General features: G+C 50.6%; 1 pseudogene; it reads left to right on the top strand.

Annotated features, from left to right (window-relative positions):
* The first annotated feature begins 8947 nt into the window (after positions 1–8947).
* LOC107544660 (protein smoothened pseudogene) lies at positions 8948–11294 on the top strand (annotated as a pseudogene).
* Positions 11295–15809: the final 4515 nt, after the last annotated feature.

Genomic DNA, 15809 nt, shown 5'->3' with positions numbered 1-15809 from the left:
TTTTATCTGTTTTCTAAGGATGGGGAATTTTAGGGGAGATCTTAGGGGATCTCAATAGAATATTCATCAGCTTTCCAGGTGTCCCTTCAGGGGCATGGTTTCTCTTGATTAGTCGGCTCTAAGGGAGGAGATCGTTAGTCATCACAGCTGGTCCTGATGTCAGCGTTGGTCTTGCTCTGTCTGGTTTTGCTTTTTTTCTGGGCCTGGAGCTGAAATTCAACTGAGGACTAAATGTCATCTCTGTTTTGGCCAAAACTCTGTCTCCATGGTCAAGAGACCCGATGCTTTGCTTTTCAGACTATTTGGTTGGGTCAGAACTTCATTACCCTGAGGGCCCAATGATTAAGGTGGTGGTCAAGCAAGGGCTTCTGCTGGAGTCATATGGGGCAATTCCCTGCCCTTGTTCCCCCTTGAAGGTGCCTAAAGGCACATGACTAATGATAGGCCAGGGGAGGAAAGATTGGACGTAGTGTCCTATGTCTAATCATGTCTGTTTAACTTCTGACCACACCACCACTGAGGATCAAAACAGCAGCAGGTTGTTCAAATGGGCCTTGAGTCCCTAGTTCCCATGTCCAAATCCCAAAGCCAGGGAGAGAAGGAGAAGAAAACAGGTCTCCTGAGAACCAGACCAGCCAGATAGTCCCAGCAGAACTTATGGGAAGAGATGACTGTGGTCCTTAGGGTAAGTGGGGGGGAGGGGTAGAGGAGAGGGGAGAGAGAGAGAGAGGGAGGGAGAAGATGCCCTGGTTTCACTGTTTCCCACAATAGGATACTAGTGATAGACGGGAGGTGGGGCCTAAGCCCAGCATTTTCTCTACTGACCTAACCCAGACTGATCGCTTTTCATTCAGAGGGGATAAAAAACTTACTTTCAAACTATTTAGCCCCAAGTTTGCACCTCTTCATGTGAAAATTCATCTCTTTTGAGAACTGGAACTCCCAGAACTGGCCTCCAGCTTAGCAGCACTGAGTGGCTTGTGCTGCCCACCCTCTCCCCTCTCCCACACAGGCCCACCCTCTGCTTCAACCTGACCCCACCCACTCAGCTCACAAGGACGGAGATGGAGGGCTTGTGTGTCTCTGGATTTACCCTTAGAGTGGAGGAGATGGGGCCACTCCCAAATGTGTGAGGGGCAACATTCTTTTCAGATGGTGGGGCTCCCTCCATCACTGGGGTTACAAACTCTCTAGTGGAGAAGCAGGGGCCAAAGGGTCAGGGTGCGAATTTCTTGGAGGATCATGTGAAGGGGCACACTCCAAAGACCAGGGCTGGGCCTCTCCATGTGCAGGTTTTATGCCATAGCAGAGATGCTTCCCTTTCCAGGAGGAAGTTTGAAATCTTCCTGCCAGAACATGGGGTTCCCCTGGCACAAGTTGAGTTCTTCAAGAGTTGGAGGAGCCAGGTCCCCCTTTTGGGTCCTGGGTTTCATTCTCTAGCATGGAGTTCTCCTCTTTTGAGTGGGCATGAGGCAACCCCTCCTCTAGGCTTAGGGAGTCTCACAGGTATTAAGACATATTTTTCTACAGAGTAGAGGGTGTGTGATGGGGAACACGGGTGAGAGCTTGATGTTTTCAAAGTATTTCTGGGTCCAGGTCTCTGGTGCCTGGGAGTGGGTGTGATGCCTCCATATCAAGGGGATTTCTTTTGTAGGGGGGATCCTCCACAACTTGGTTAAGAGTGGCCTCCCATTTGGGAAGGAGGTCTGCCAAAGTAAGCCAGGTGCTCTTTTTCAGCGGGGGTGGAAAGGTGTCCGGCAACACCCTTCTCTGTCCTGGTTTCCACAGTAGAGAAAGAGGTACACACACCGGCCTGGGGGTAAAGGAGTGGGCCTTCCCACCAAGGTTTTTGTTAAAAAGTAGTGCAGAGGCTCCCCTGCAGCAAGGGTTTTGTGCACCCCATCGTCAGACACAGTTTCCAGAGTAGCACAAAGGCTGCTTCCTCCACAAGGGGAAGTGGGAGCTAAGACTGAAATGTGGCTCCGATTTTAGTGCCTGCAGTTCCCTCTAACACAGCGCAACAAAGCAAGGGACCTCCAGTCAGATAAGGGGGTTTCCAAAAGTGCACTGGAAGCTTCCTTCTCAGCCTGCCCTGGGGAGTGAGCCCTCCTTGCTTTATTGGAACAGAGGACCCTAAAAGGCTCCTTCCTGTGCCCGGAAAGGGGGCCACCTGGGCTATGGAGAAAACATCAAGATGAAGAGAAATGTCTTGCCTGGAAAAATTGGCAAAAGGCCCCATCTTCCCCTCTCTAAAGAGGGAATCCCAAGCCAGGCAGCCACCCCATCCCCAACCTCTGGAGCCTGACAGGGGATGTCAAGTGGAAAACAAAGGGCTGGCCTATGAATCCAGAGGACAGTGCAAGCACAGCTCTAGGTCCTCAGTGTTGATGAACCTGAGGTCAGGCTAGGCCCATGGGCGTCCCCTGGCAGACTGAGCTAAGCAGTTTGAGGCCTGGTTAGTACTGGATGGGAACCCCTGGGGATGCCTGGTGGTAAAAGTTTTGCTTCCTGTCCTTTTTTCTCAGTCTGCAAAAGGTTCCCTCCAGACACCTCCTGTCCCTCCTCCCTCTGGTGGACCTACCAGAAAGGAAATTGACCAACAAGCAATCAGAGAACAGGTGAACTTCCTGAGCTGAGTCTGCCAGGGTTCTCTGTCTCAGTACAGAGATCCCCACTAAGCACAGCACACAAAGGCGGAAGGCACACACAAAACACACACACACACATGCACACATGCACGTGTGTCTGTGTTCCTTTTTTCCTGCAGGCAAGACCACGGCAAGAATCTGAGCAGGCTGCACTCCTGAGACTTCACCTTCCCCACTGGGGCTCCAGGATGATTGACCCCAGCCTGGGGACAGCCACCCTGGGGTGTGGATAAGGCTGTTCTCAGCGCAGCCTCAGACTGTCTGCATCAGACTCCTTTAGGCCTGGGTATGTTTTCCACCTGCGACTTGCTCTGTCTCAGGTGCTCAGGCTCTCTCTCCCTGCCCCCATCTTTCTTTCTCTTGAGCACTGTCTCTTCATCTCCAGGTCTCTCAATCTTTGCTCTGCCTCTCTGTAAGTATCTAAGTTAGCCCCATGCAGTCAGATGCTCCCCTCTGAGAGGGCTGACCCTGACCCATACACAGTGGGCTCCACCCCTCGTTGGGAGGAAATAACAGCTGTACACACCTGGCTTTGCCCTTTGCCTTTCCCACTCGATATTTTCCTACTGGGACTGTCATAACAAATCAAATTAGAACCCAATTCTCCCCCTCTGCAGTGTGTGTGAAATGGGGCCTGAACAGGTCACATTCACCCTTCAAACTCTCAGTAACCCTAAAACCCACAGCAGACACCAGCTTCTGGTGAGTGCAGACGTCTCTTTGCTGAGTCCCTTATGCTGCACCGTTTACTGGGACCCAGAGCCATTGATGGGCATAGGACATGAGCCAGATATGGTCTCTGCCCTGCAACTGCTTGGGAACTAAAGACCCCCATGGCCACAACCACCAACTTCCAACTACAAAAAGAGTGTGGTTCACTATGGTGACCTGATGATTTGTTTTTTGTTTTTAATTGATTTTTAAAGAAAAAAGGAGAGAGACAGGGAAACATGGATGTGAGATAAAAACATTCATCCATTGCCTCCCACAGGCACCCTGACCAGGGACAGAACCGAAAACCTGGGCATGTGCCTTCAATGGGAATTAAAAGAGCAACCTTTTGCTGTATGCGTTGCTGTAATGGGATGACCAACCAACAGAGATATGCCAGCCAAGGCTCATTCTCTTCTTAACCAGCACATGAAGCAACTCAGTTCAAAACAACAAAGAGCGAGTTTGCAAAGAACCACTGCTGTGGGTTGAGGAGGATAAGAAGTCCTACTGGGATAAGCCTGGAGTTTACGAGGAGGAGAGAGGAGGACACTGCCAATGTGCACATGCCTGCCCACACTGTGACAGCCCTGGGGAGCAGCCATGGTGTCCAGTGCAGGAGAAACCACCCCCACAGGCGCATGTCCCTGGCCCTTCTGTGCCCTTGCAAAAGTAGAATCCAAGAGACAATGGGTGTTTAGAAAAATAAATTATATTTTTAGAAGTGAGAAACCCTCTGCCAAAGAAATGTAAAATTAGTTCTTAATTATACAGATCTACATGTACAGGTGCACACACACATGCATGCACCCCTGTATTCACTGCCACACAGCATCCCTCTCTCCTGCTCCAGGTCTTCAGCACACACAATTTGGTGTTTAGAACCTTCTTTAACCCTCAGCATTCCTCTAGCTGACTCCACTGTGTCTTATGATCTCAGAGAACCATGACCTTCTCTGGCAGCCCCATATGGAGTTAGGTTTCCTCTGGTAGCTCAGGATAGGATGTGTAGTCACTGTGATGCATGGTTATTATGGTCGGCTGCTCTTCCAAGACAGAGGCTGGGTTTTTCATCTCTGAGTCCATGGTGTCTGTTTTAGTGCTTGTTTCAATTTAATTTCCACTAAAAATGGGTGTGAGAGTCTAGGTCCTTGAGCTGACACTTGCTGGCCTATGGACAAATAGCTTGTGATCATCGATGGTCAAAGTGACATCAGAATCTTCAGGAATCCTCTCAACAGCTGATCAGGTAGAGGTCACTTTGCAGGCCCAGAATGGTGAGTCCCTTGTGAAATGAAGATATTTGCACAAAACTTGGTTTCCACAGGAGACCAGGTTACTCCCATCATAATAGTCATCTCCAGGAGACTTGAGTCATCTTCAGCCTCATGCAGTCACATCTGCTTCACAGTGGCTGAGAAGATAAAGGGATGCATATGGGAAATTGCCTTGGGTTTGTCTCTTAGGGGTGGGCTTTTGAGGGTGTCTCTTTAAGGTGAGTCCCTGGTGATGAGAGCCTGTATGTGAGTACCTGGGGGTAGGCTCCTGAGAGTGAATTAATGAGGGTAAGTTTCTTCTTTCCCAAGTGCCGTAGAGCTCCCTATTACCCATGTCTGGACCACACGTTCTACTGGGCTGACTCCTAAGTCTCTAATGCCCTCCTGAGGATTTCCCCTAAGTAACCAAAGTGACTATGGTGTTCCCAGTGGTTGCACATGGAATAGAGCATTTGAAAGGAAGTGTTGACAACCCTCAGTGCTTTGAGGACTGAACAGGAGCCCTGGGTGAGGAGGCAAAGGTGGTGCGTGTTTTGGCCAGAGCTGCTCTGTGGCTGAAAACGTAGGGAGGCCATGTGTAGAAAGAACTGGAAATGCAGGTGGAAACAGGCAACTCAAAAGGTTTGTTTTGTTTTCTGAGAAGGAGAGGGGAGAGGAAGACATGGTGATCACAGGACAGGCCCTTATATGTGTTAGTTTTAGGTAACAGACTGGAGCATGTGGAAGCACACGGGCTGTGTGAAGGGGAGTCTGGTAACACAGGGACCTGAGCCGGGAGGAAGCAGGATGCAGACCTAGGACAAGCCTCACATGGAACACAGCAAGTGGTTGGGTCGCAGGTTCCCATGGGAGGGGGCAAGTGTGGGGGAGCGGAGCTGCTACCTGATGTGTGGAGTGTGCACTGCCTTGGGGTTGAGGCCACCACATGAGCCATCCCAGCATCCCTGTCACACACCCAGTGTGAAGAGGGACCACACTTTTGCATCTGTGAGCATCCCCTGTATCCAGGGGACCTGGCCAGTACTGGAGTCAACTCTCCCCCCAGTGATGCTGCTTCAGGGAGCAGAGTTGCCCCAGGCTTCCAGTCAGGAGCTCCACATGCAGCTCAGAGCAAGACAGGCATTTGGGCAGCTGTTTGAGGTGAACAAGTCCAACAGTTCCAATGGGGTCCCTGTGCTGATAATCAGAGCCTTTTGGACCTTCTTTCCAGGCTCCTGAAGTCTGGGGGGATCCCTGGCAGATCTGGGCTCAACCACCTCTGCTCTGGGACCTGTATCCCTTCCCCAGCTTCTCTGAGAGCATCCAGACTGGAGTGTTGATGCCAGGGCAGGACAAGAGCCTCACACAGGATTCAGTGTCATGCCCACTGCCTGGGTTGGGCACTGTCCATGCCTGCCTCACCACAGAAGGTGAGAAGGTGCCAGATTAATGCAACCCCACTTTAGGTCATTGTGTTTTCACAAATGTCCCCGGTCCTCAGGACACAAAGGGTCATAGCCTGTGGCCTGAGCTGGCAGCACCTTTGGACATGTGGGTGGGCTCTTCCCCTGCCACAGAAGCATCCGGGAAATAGGAGGTGCACAGAGGTAACAGATGTTGCAGATGGAGAGCGTGTGCTTGAGTCATGCTGCCTGGGTTTCTCCTGTTCCTGTTTCTTTTCTTGACATAAGCTAAATTCTGAGAAGTCCCTGGGGAATAAGGGGTGCTTGTCTCTTCACCAGGGTCATACTGAGACCAGATTCCACCTATTTGGGATAACAATTGTGGGTCCAACCAATTTCTTGCTACAGAGCAGGGTGCAAGGGTACACATGAACACTGTCCCTCTTTCCTCAAGATGCAAGGCCATGCCAAGCCCAGTCCCCCTGGTTCTCATGGCCTGGGAGTCTCTGGAGGTGACTGGATGCCTTCATTTTGAAGACTATTTGAGCTTATTATAAATAACACACAATCACAAGGGTGCTATGAGTCTTGACACAAGGATGGTCTCAAGCTTCTGGGATCACACTACCAAGGCTTCCTAGCCGAGCCTACAAAGACAGAGAACTGGGTCATTCGGGCCTCAGACCCAACAATGTGTGGCACCGACATCTGCCCAGGAAGCTTGCTCAGAGGCAGACTCACCCACGTGGGGTATAGTGTCCTCCTATTGCAAAGTCATTTCCCACAGTGAAGGAAAATCAGCCATTGTCATCAACTTACAAATATTTAAAACATTCTTAGGGTGGTTAGTTTATGCTTCTGCTTGGCTGGGCTATGACTAGGGAAGTTGATTATTGGGCCAGGCCATGATCAGGTGTGTCTATGTTCAAAAGTGACTACACCCAGCATGCCATGGTCAGGAGGGTCCATGCTCAGGTCATTCATGCTCACGATGTTTCACACTCAGGGTGTCCATGCTCAATAGGGTTATTTCAGATGATTTCTATTCTTTGAGTGAATCCATTCTCAAAACAGTCCATGCTCAAGAGGGCCTGTGCTTGGGTGGGGGTTCTGTGGTTGGGGGAACATAGTTAGCTGGATCCAAAGTCAGGCCTACTGTGCTCAGAAAGTACATATTTAGGCTTTCATCTTGATCAATAAGGTACATGCTTCAGTGGCACTAAGATCAGGGTAGTTTATAATCAAAGAGCGCATGACCAGCAGGGCCTCCAAATAAAGGTTCCATGCACAGGATGGTACAGGTACAGAGATTAAACAAAATCTGGGGGTGGGTACATGCTCAGGGTAAGCTATGATCACTAAATTGATTATTGGGGCATTCCATAATCAGAAGTGTCTGCACACCTCATTGATTCCAAGCATATAAATGATTCTGCTCTGAGATACCATTTTCAGGAGGGTCCATGCTCAGGAGATTCATGATCAGTATGTTTCACACTCAGAGAGTCCATCCTCAGTGTGGTGAATTCTCAGAAGGGAGTTCCTCTCAGAGTGGTCCTATCTCAGTGAAATTTATGCTCAGTGGTGTTGATGATAGGGGCAGGGTGGGGACATACACAGTTGGAACCATACCCAGAAGATCTTTCCTCAGGAGAGTGGATATTCAGGATATTAAATATAACCAGGAGGCATATGCTCAAATGGCGCTATGTTCAAGGGGGATTAAAATGGAAGCATATCATGTTCAGTAGGCTCCATGAGGAAGTTTTTGATTCTCAGGCCGGTACATGTACAGTGGTAAAACAAGTGAGTATTTCCTCCAAAGTGGCTAAGATTAGAAAAGTTGATTTTTAGTGCAGTCTGTGATGAGATGTATCCATGCTTATTGAGTTGCTGTTTAGCACTGATTACGCCAGGGATTCCATGTTCAGGAGTGTATAATCATTGGGCCATTAGGTTTAGGATGTTACATACTCATGGGTCCATGCTCAGTTTTTTTCTCAGAAGCGTTCTGTTATAGAAGAGCATTCATACACAGAAAGGTCTAGAATACTGCAGGTTCACGCTCATAAGAGGGGGTCTATGGTCTGAAGGTATGTACTTAGCCAGGTCTATACCCAGGCCTCCCATGGTCAGAAAACTACATGTTCAGATCTAACACGTGATCAATGGTATACATGATGAAGAGGGGCTCAGACCTTGGTAGTTTCTATTAGGAGAAAGCATGATTAGAAGGCCCCAATCTTAGGGCACCCATGCTCAGGAAAGTACATGTACAGCTGTTACAAAAGATCACAGTTACCTTCTCAAGGTGAACTAGGAACAAGGAAATTATTACGGAATTCCATGGAAAAGCATGTTGAGCTTCCTAGGTATGTGCTTAGAAATGAAAGTGATAAATGGCATTCAGACAACTGAGTCGCTACCCAGCAAACTAAAGACAAAGGTTGCAGCCAAATCTCACACTGAACATAAAGATTAATTCCAAGGATGCCACGCTCCCGCCATGGTGGCGGGTGGGCCCCCGGCTGGGCCGGGGCGGCGCCCGGGCCCTAGTCCAGCACCTCCGCCGGGGCCTGGCCTCCATCAGGGCTGGAGGTGGTTTTCGATGGTGGGAGAGGGGCTGGGGCTGGAGATTGGGGGCCCAGGGGACTCCAGGGGCTGAAGACCACTTGGGTTGCCAGGGAAGGGGTAGGGAGCCCTGCATCCCCGCCTCGGCCTCCGCTGCCCAACATGGGCCCCAGGCTCCAAAGTTTTCGAAGTTGGGCGCCGGGCCCGCGGCTCGGGAATGGGTGGAGCCGGGCACCGGACTCGCGGGGGCGCAGGTAGCCTGAGTCGCCTCCGCGGCCCCAAGGGTTTCGTGGGTGCCCTGGGGGCTCCGGGGAGAGGGTGGGGGCTCAGGGCTTCTGCTGAGTTGTCGGGTTTGGCCATGGCCGCTGCTCGCCTCGCACGGGGCCGGAGCTCTTGCTTCTGGGGCTGCTGCTGCTGCTGGGGGGCCTGGGCCTGGGGATGACCTTGAGCGGGAAGGAGGGCGCCTGGGCCGCGGAGCGCGGGCGGCAGCGCCCGGAGGGGCGCCGGGGGGACCGGCCCTCCGCCACCGCTGAGCCACTGCGCCGGGCGGCCCCTGCGAGCAGCTGCGCTACAGCGTGTGCCGGGCTCGGCGCTGCCCTGCGAGGCCGCCTCCGCGCCGCTGGCCGGGGACTCGGACTCCCAGGAGGAGGCGCACAGCAAGCTCCTGCTCTGGTCCGGCCTTCCCAACGCCCCTCATTGCTGGGCAGTGATCCAGCCCCTGCTGTGTGCTGTGTACATGCCCAAGTGTGAGAACGACCGAGTGGAGCTGCCCAGCCGCACCCCCTGCCAAGCCACCCGAGGACCCTGCCATCGTGGAGAGAGCGCGGGGCTGGCCTGACTTCCTGCGCTGCACCCCCCACCACTCCCTGAGGGTTGCCCGAATGAGGTGCAGAACGTCAGTAGTTCGGGCCAGTGTGAGGCTCCTTTGGTTCGGACTGACAACCCCAAGAGCTGGTATGAGGACGTGGAGGGCTGGGGGATCCAGTGCCAGACCCGCTCTTCACCGAGGCCGAGCACCGGGACATGCTCAGCTACATCGCGGCCTTTGGGGCCGTCACAGGCCTCTGCACACTCTGCACCCTGGCCACTTTCCTGGCTGACTGGCGGAATTTGAATCGCTACCCTGCAGTCATTCTCTTCTACGTCAATGCGTGTTTCTTTGTGGGCAGCACTGGCTGGCTGGCCCAGTTCATGGACGGTGCCCACCGGGAGATTGTCTGCCGTGCAGATGGCACCATGAGGCTTGGGGAGCCCACTTCCAATGAGACCCTGTCCTGCGTCATCTTTGTCATTGTGTTCTATGCCCTGATGGCTGGCGTGGTCTGGTTTGTGGTCCTCACCTATGCCTGGCACACCTCCTTCAAAGCCCTGGGCGCCACCTACCAACCTCTCTCTGGCAAGACCTCCTACTTCCACCTGCTCACAGGGTCACTCCCTTTTGTCCTCACTGTGGCAATCCTTGCTGTGGCTCAGGTGGATGGGGACTCCGTGAGCGGCATGTTTTGTGGGCTACAAGAACTACCGATAGCGTGCTGGCTTCGTGCTGGCCCCAGTTGGCCTGGTGCTCATTGTGGGAGGCTACTTTCTCATCGGAGGAGTCATGACTCTGTTCTCCATCGAGAGCAACCACCCCGGGCTACTGAGCGAGAAGGCTGCCAGCAAAACCAATGAGACCATGCTGCGCCTAGGCATTTTTGGCTTCCTGGCCTTTGGCTTTGTGCTCATCACCTTCAGCTGCCACTTCTATGACTTCTTCCACCAGGCTGAGTGGGAGCACAGCTTCCGGGACTAGGTGCTGTGCCAGGCCGATGTAACCATCGGGCTAACACCAAGAAGCCCACCCCTGACTGTGAGATCAAGAATCACCCTAGCCTCTTGGTGGAGAAAATCAACCTGTTTGCCATGTTTGGAACCAGCATTGCCATGAACACCTGGGTCTGGACCAAGGCCACGCTGCTCATCTGGAGACACACCTGGTGCAGGTTAACTGCACAGAGTGATGATGAGCCCAAACGCATCAAGAAGAGCAAGATGATTGCGAAGGCTTTCTCCAAGCGACACGAGCTGCTGCAGAACCCAGGCCAGGAGCTCTCCTTCAGCATGCACACCGTCTCCCATGATGGGCCTGGAGCGGGTTTGGCCTTTGACCTCAATGAGCCCTCCATTGATGTGTCCTCTGCCTGGGCTCAGCGTGTCACCAAGATGGTGGCTTGGAGAGGAGCCATACTGCCCCAGGATGTGTCTGTCACCCCTGTGGCAACTCCAGTGCCCCCAGGGGAAAAATCCAACCTATGGCTGGTTGAGGCCCAGATCTCCCCAGAGCTGGAGAAGTGCCTGGGCCATAAAAAAAGCAGAGGAAGAGGAAGAAGGAGGTGTGCCCGCTGGTGCCACCCACCGAGCTTCACCACCCCACCCCTGCATCTACTGCCAGCACCAGTGCTGTTCCTCGACTGCCACAGTTGCCCCGACAGAAATGCCTGGTGGCCATAGGCTCCTGGGGATCTGGGGAATCCTGCTGACAGAGAGCCTGGACCCTGGTCTTCAACCCCTTCTGCCCAGAGCCCAGTCCCCTACAGGATCCGTTTCTGCATGACACCCCAGCCCCCACGGCCTGGGCTCAGGGCTGCAGGCAGGGACTGGGGTCCATTCATTCCCACACCAACCCGATGGAGGTGGAGCTCATGGATGCAGACTCAGACTTCTAAGCCAAGAGAGAAGGACCTGGGACAGTAAACAAAGAAAAACATATTCTGAAGCTTCCTCCCTGAGAGTGCTTCCCTAGGATCTCATCTTCTGGAGATCCTGAGAGCCCAGTGCCCTCCCAGGATGGTTCTATATGTCTGGCTTATGGCAGAACTGTTGGAAAGAGCCTTGACAAATCCATGGGTGGGCCTCACCCAGGGAACAGCTTCAGGGCCCTGTTTCTGCCCCACCAGCTGGATTCTGGCTGGCAGCCCCAGTCTGCAACAAGGTTATGGGGCATGCAGAGTTTCTGGTGGGGCAGTAATGGTAAAGGTAAGAGTGACAGTACCCGGAATGGGCTTTGGTGGCCAGGGAGGTAGCCAAACCCATGTCTGGCAGATGAGGGCTGGCTGCCCTTTTCTGTACTAACTGGTGCCAGGGAAGGGCACCCTCAGACCAAAAGTGTTTATTGTATCATTAGCCCTTTACCTAAGTGGGAACAGGGCTCCCTTCTCCCTCTTCCAGGTGGTTGTGAGGCTAGGAGTGCCTACTCTTAGAGGGGCTATAATCTCTTTTTACTGATGTCCAGCTGGCCCCACCCCAGGCCAGTAACCCAGCCCATGTTCTCCTGCACTCTCCTACCCTTTCTCATTTCAGTTCAACCAGGCCAACCTCTTCCTGTTTCCTGTTTGTTGATTAGGACCCAGAACTGCAGTCTCTCCATCCCACCTCCACTCCTGCTGCTGGACTCCATCTCCAAGAAAGAGATTGGTTCAGCTATAGAGCCTGGCGTGCTATAGAAGCAGTGAGTGGTGGGGAGTTTTTGAGTCTCCGAGACACATTGTCCCTTCCTGTATCCATCCAGTGGGGAATGGATCCTGGGACTTGATGGGCTACCCTGGGAAGCTACTGGAGCTTCCGGCAGGAAGGAAAGCTTCCTTCAACTTCCACAACTGGTGGGTGAAGAGATTTCTGACCTCTTAGAGGCCTCCTCCATGTCCCCAAGGCCGCAGTTTCAAGAACCAGGCAGCAGGAAGTCTTAGGAGCTGGCTGGGTTCCAGATCAAGGATAGGGATGGGGAGAAGAAATATAAACAGTAAATAAAAGGTTTTTGTATAAAAAAAAATTAATTCCAAGTAAGTCAATTATTTATATGTTAAATATAAAATCATAAAAGTACTAACAGAAATCATGAGCAAATTCCTTTAGAAGTTTGTAGTCAAAGGAAGACCCTTCTAATTCTAACTGAACATGCCAATGCAGTAAAAAGATTTACAGATTAAACTACATAACAATAAAACTTATGCATGAAAAACCTGCCATCAGCATATTTATAAATCAAGATAGACAATAAGAAAAATACACCTTTCACATCCAATTACAACCTTAATATATCAAGAGCTCCTAGAATTCAATGAACAAGACAAAGATCAGCAACCCAATAAGTCAATGGGCAAACACTTTAAGTAGATACACCAGTGAAAAGAAAATACAGAAAGATGCTCAACCATATTAACACAAAACCTATTCAATTAGCAGAAGTCAAAATTTGTATAACAGTTATACGACAGGAGATAGATGCATTTTTATACATTAGGTGATTGCCTTTTATAACCCATTTGGAGAACAATTTGGAAACAACTATAAAATTACAAAGGCATAGATCTTTGGAGCAATTTTACTTCTAGGAATTGATTGTAAATATATGTGCAAAATGGATCATATCAAAGCTTTTAGGCCAGAATTGCTCTTATAACAAAAGATTTGAAACAACTTCAGTGTCCATCAATAGAACACATCTGAAATCCTATGCAGCTATAAAACACAGAAAGTCCTCCATTCACTACTGTGGGAGATTATCCAATATATACCATTAAGCAAAGAGCCAGGTGGAGGACAGTTATATAATATGCTACTGCTTGTGTAAAAAACAGAGAGAAAGTGAGCATGCACATTAATATTTGTTCACATATACACACAGAAACTAAGGGTACACTAGAAACTAATCACAGCCCCCATCCTTCACATATAAAGAGCTCCAAAAAAATCAATAAAATAGAAAAATGTTTGGTGTTTTTTTTTTTTGTTTTTTTTTTTAGCCTATGTGAAGTGTTACCTATTCAACAATTTAAATTAAAAAATTAAGTATTAGAGGGTAAAATTATATTTTGTATTTAGACATGGTCTTACTTTTGGGTCCCAAATAATGATTATCATTTTCCAACTAAACAAACTGCCACTCATTTCATAGAAGTTATTTTAGCACTATGGATAGAAAATTTAACATACATATTATGTGGTTTGTATTTACTACCAAATGGAGGCAACTCAAACACTAGAAAGTGTAAATCCTTACAGTGTGATTCTGTTTTCTATCTTACTGATAAGGACTCGGCAAGAGCACTTTACTAGCTAGTTCCTTGGAACCCAGTGTCTGATCGTAACCTGCAGAACCTAAAGCAAGCTTATCAATCTTTCCCGTGACAGCACAGGCCCAGTTCAGCAGAAGAAAGGTAGCTGCACCATCTCCTGTCCTTATCTTAGAGCTGCCAGCCCAGGCCTGGTTCTGAGAGTGTAGGGACCAACAGACACCTCAGTGTGTGGAATCTGACAAACCAACCCTCCTGCTGTGGAAAGGTGGGGGACTGTAGATTTCTGCTCAGGGGGAGAGTTTGCATCCCCCACCCGCTGTACTTTTCTGTCCTTTGGCCCTCATAGTGCTGCTCTAACCCAGACGGGAGCAACTAGCCCACTCCTTTCCTGGAGCCAGAGTGTGGCCAGCCAGTGAGAGATCAGAGCCATCCACAAAACAGCAGGTTTGGGAATTTGTGTCAATCCCAGGAAGTCTGAAACTCAAAACCCTGCAGTGCTGACCAACCCACCCCCTGACCTGGCCACCCTCTGCCTGTGTCCCTCTCACTCGGATTCCTCCATCCTCATGTTGACTTCCAGGCCTCAGCATCCCATTCAGGAGCTTTGTCAACTGCACAGCCAGTGTGGCCACTGGAGTCGAGTCCCTGCTGAAAATCTCCCCTGACTGGCTCTAGCTGTCTGAACTGCCACAGTCCTGACTGCCACAGGTGTCAGCCACCATGTGCGGTTGGAGTGAGGATCAGCTGTGAGGAATTCAAATGATGTATATAAGGTGTCAGTACGGTCAGGAACCATACCGTCTGGTCACAATGACAACCCTGCTGCCCTCAGCCTCTAAGCCTGTTTCCATGTCTTGCCTTCCGCCTGGGTGGCTTCTGCCAGAACCTGCAGCTGCTGTCTTTGTCCCTGACTATGAAACACACCCCAGGATTTGGAATCCAGCTGGCCCTGCCAGGTACCCTGCCTCTGTGTGCTGCCACCTCCCCATTTCTGTCCCCAGCTCTGCCTCTTGTCACCTGGATCCCTCTGTGAAACCTTGTGGTCTCACTGCCCTGACATACGCACAGGGAACAGCATGGACTCAACTGTCTCTCTCACCTGCTCCAGTGGGCACCTGGACAACCAACATTCACCTGGACCTGGAGAAGTCCTGGGACCTTGGATGACCCCACGGTGGGACTGTGTGAAGGATCGACTGGTGCCTGTGGTGAAAAAGCTCACTCCCTGTGAGTGTGACTCAAGTTGAAGCAGCTGCTGTCTCAACACCCAGCTAGGCCATGGTGACTTCCGTGGTCTCTAAGGAAACCAGACCTTCAGTCCAGTAATTTCTAGACCAGATGGGGGTGGGGGTGGGAAGAGAGTTCTCATGGCCACAGGGAAAATGCCTGGGTGAGGGGGAAAGAGTTGCTGCCACCCAGGCTCTGATGTCACAGTGTGTTCAGCAGTAAGGTGTGGTGGGCAGAGCCTGGGAAACCTTCTTGGTAGCAAACACTATGACAATAAGTAGAAACACAGGGACTGTGTAAGGGAGGTCATCTCAGGAGTGAGGATTTGATGCCTAGAGGTGGGCCATGAGGTGGTGCTAATGAGTAGCCACCAATATCTGCACGGGAAGGAAAACAAACAGCTGAAACTTGAAAATGTGTTCACTTTCTCAGGGGCCAAAAGCAATTCCAATTAAAGTAACTGATAAAGATTTTAAAAGATGCCATTTGGGGAAGGGAGTAATGGACCAGGTATCATCTTAGAAACTGCTGGTAAGATTACAAACAAAGGTGTGCAGCTTTGTAGAAGAAATGCAGAAACTTAGAACCTCACAGATATCACTCAACTCAAAGCTCAAGGTGTTTGTCCAAACAATGTGTGAATAAACCGCAATGCTGCCACAGCCAAGTTCACCTACTATCGTAATTGAGATCTAAACATTCATTTGGGTCAGTAGGACCCCTTTCCACACATGTGGAAATTACAAACAGTATGTTAAAACAATTTGTATCATAACTTTCCCTAAAAATAAAAATATTTCTCTCAAAGTAAGGATCAGAACTGCATCCAGGTTCTCCTTCCAAAGCGGGGTGTGAGCCACACACCTGCTGAAAGTGGGCAGGAAGTTCTACCTCAGCTGGGAGCACAGGCTTTTCTCTCTCTCCCTGCATGTGTGAAGG

The sequence above is a fragment of the Miniopterus natalensis genome, chromosome 22 (assembly GCF_054644295.1).
Source record: "Miniopterus natalensis isolate mMinNat1 chromosome 22, mMinNat1.hap1, whole genome shotgun sequence".
Lineage (NCBI taxonomy): Eukaryota > Metazoa > Chordata > Mammalia > Chiroptera > Miniopteridae > Miniopterus > Miniopterus natalensis.
Note: the sequence above shows the minus strand (reverse complement) of the source record. Positions and strands in the feature narration are given on the sequence as shown.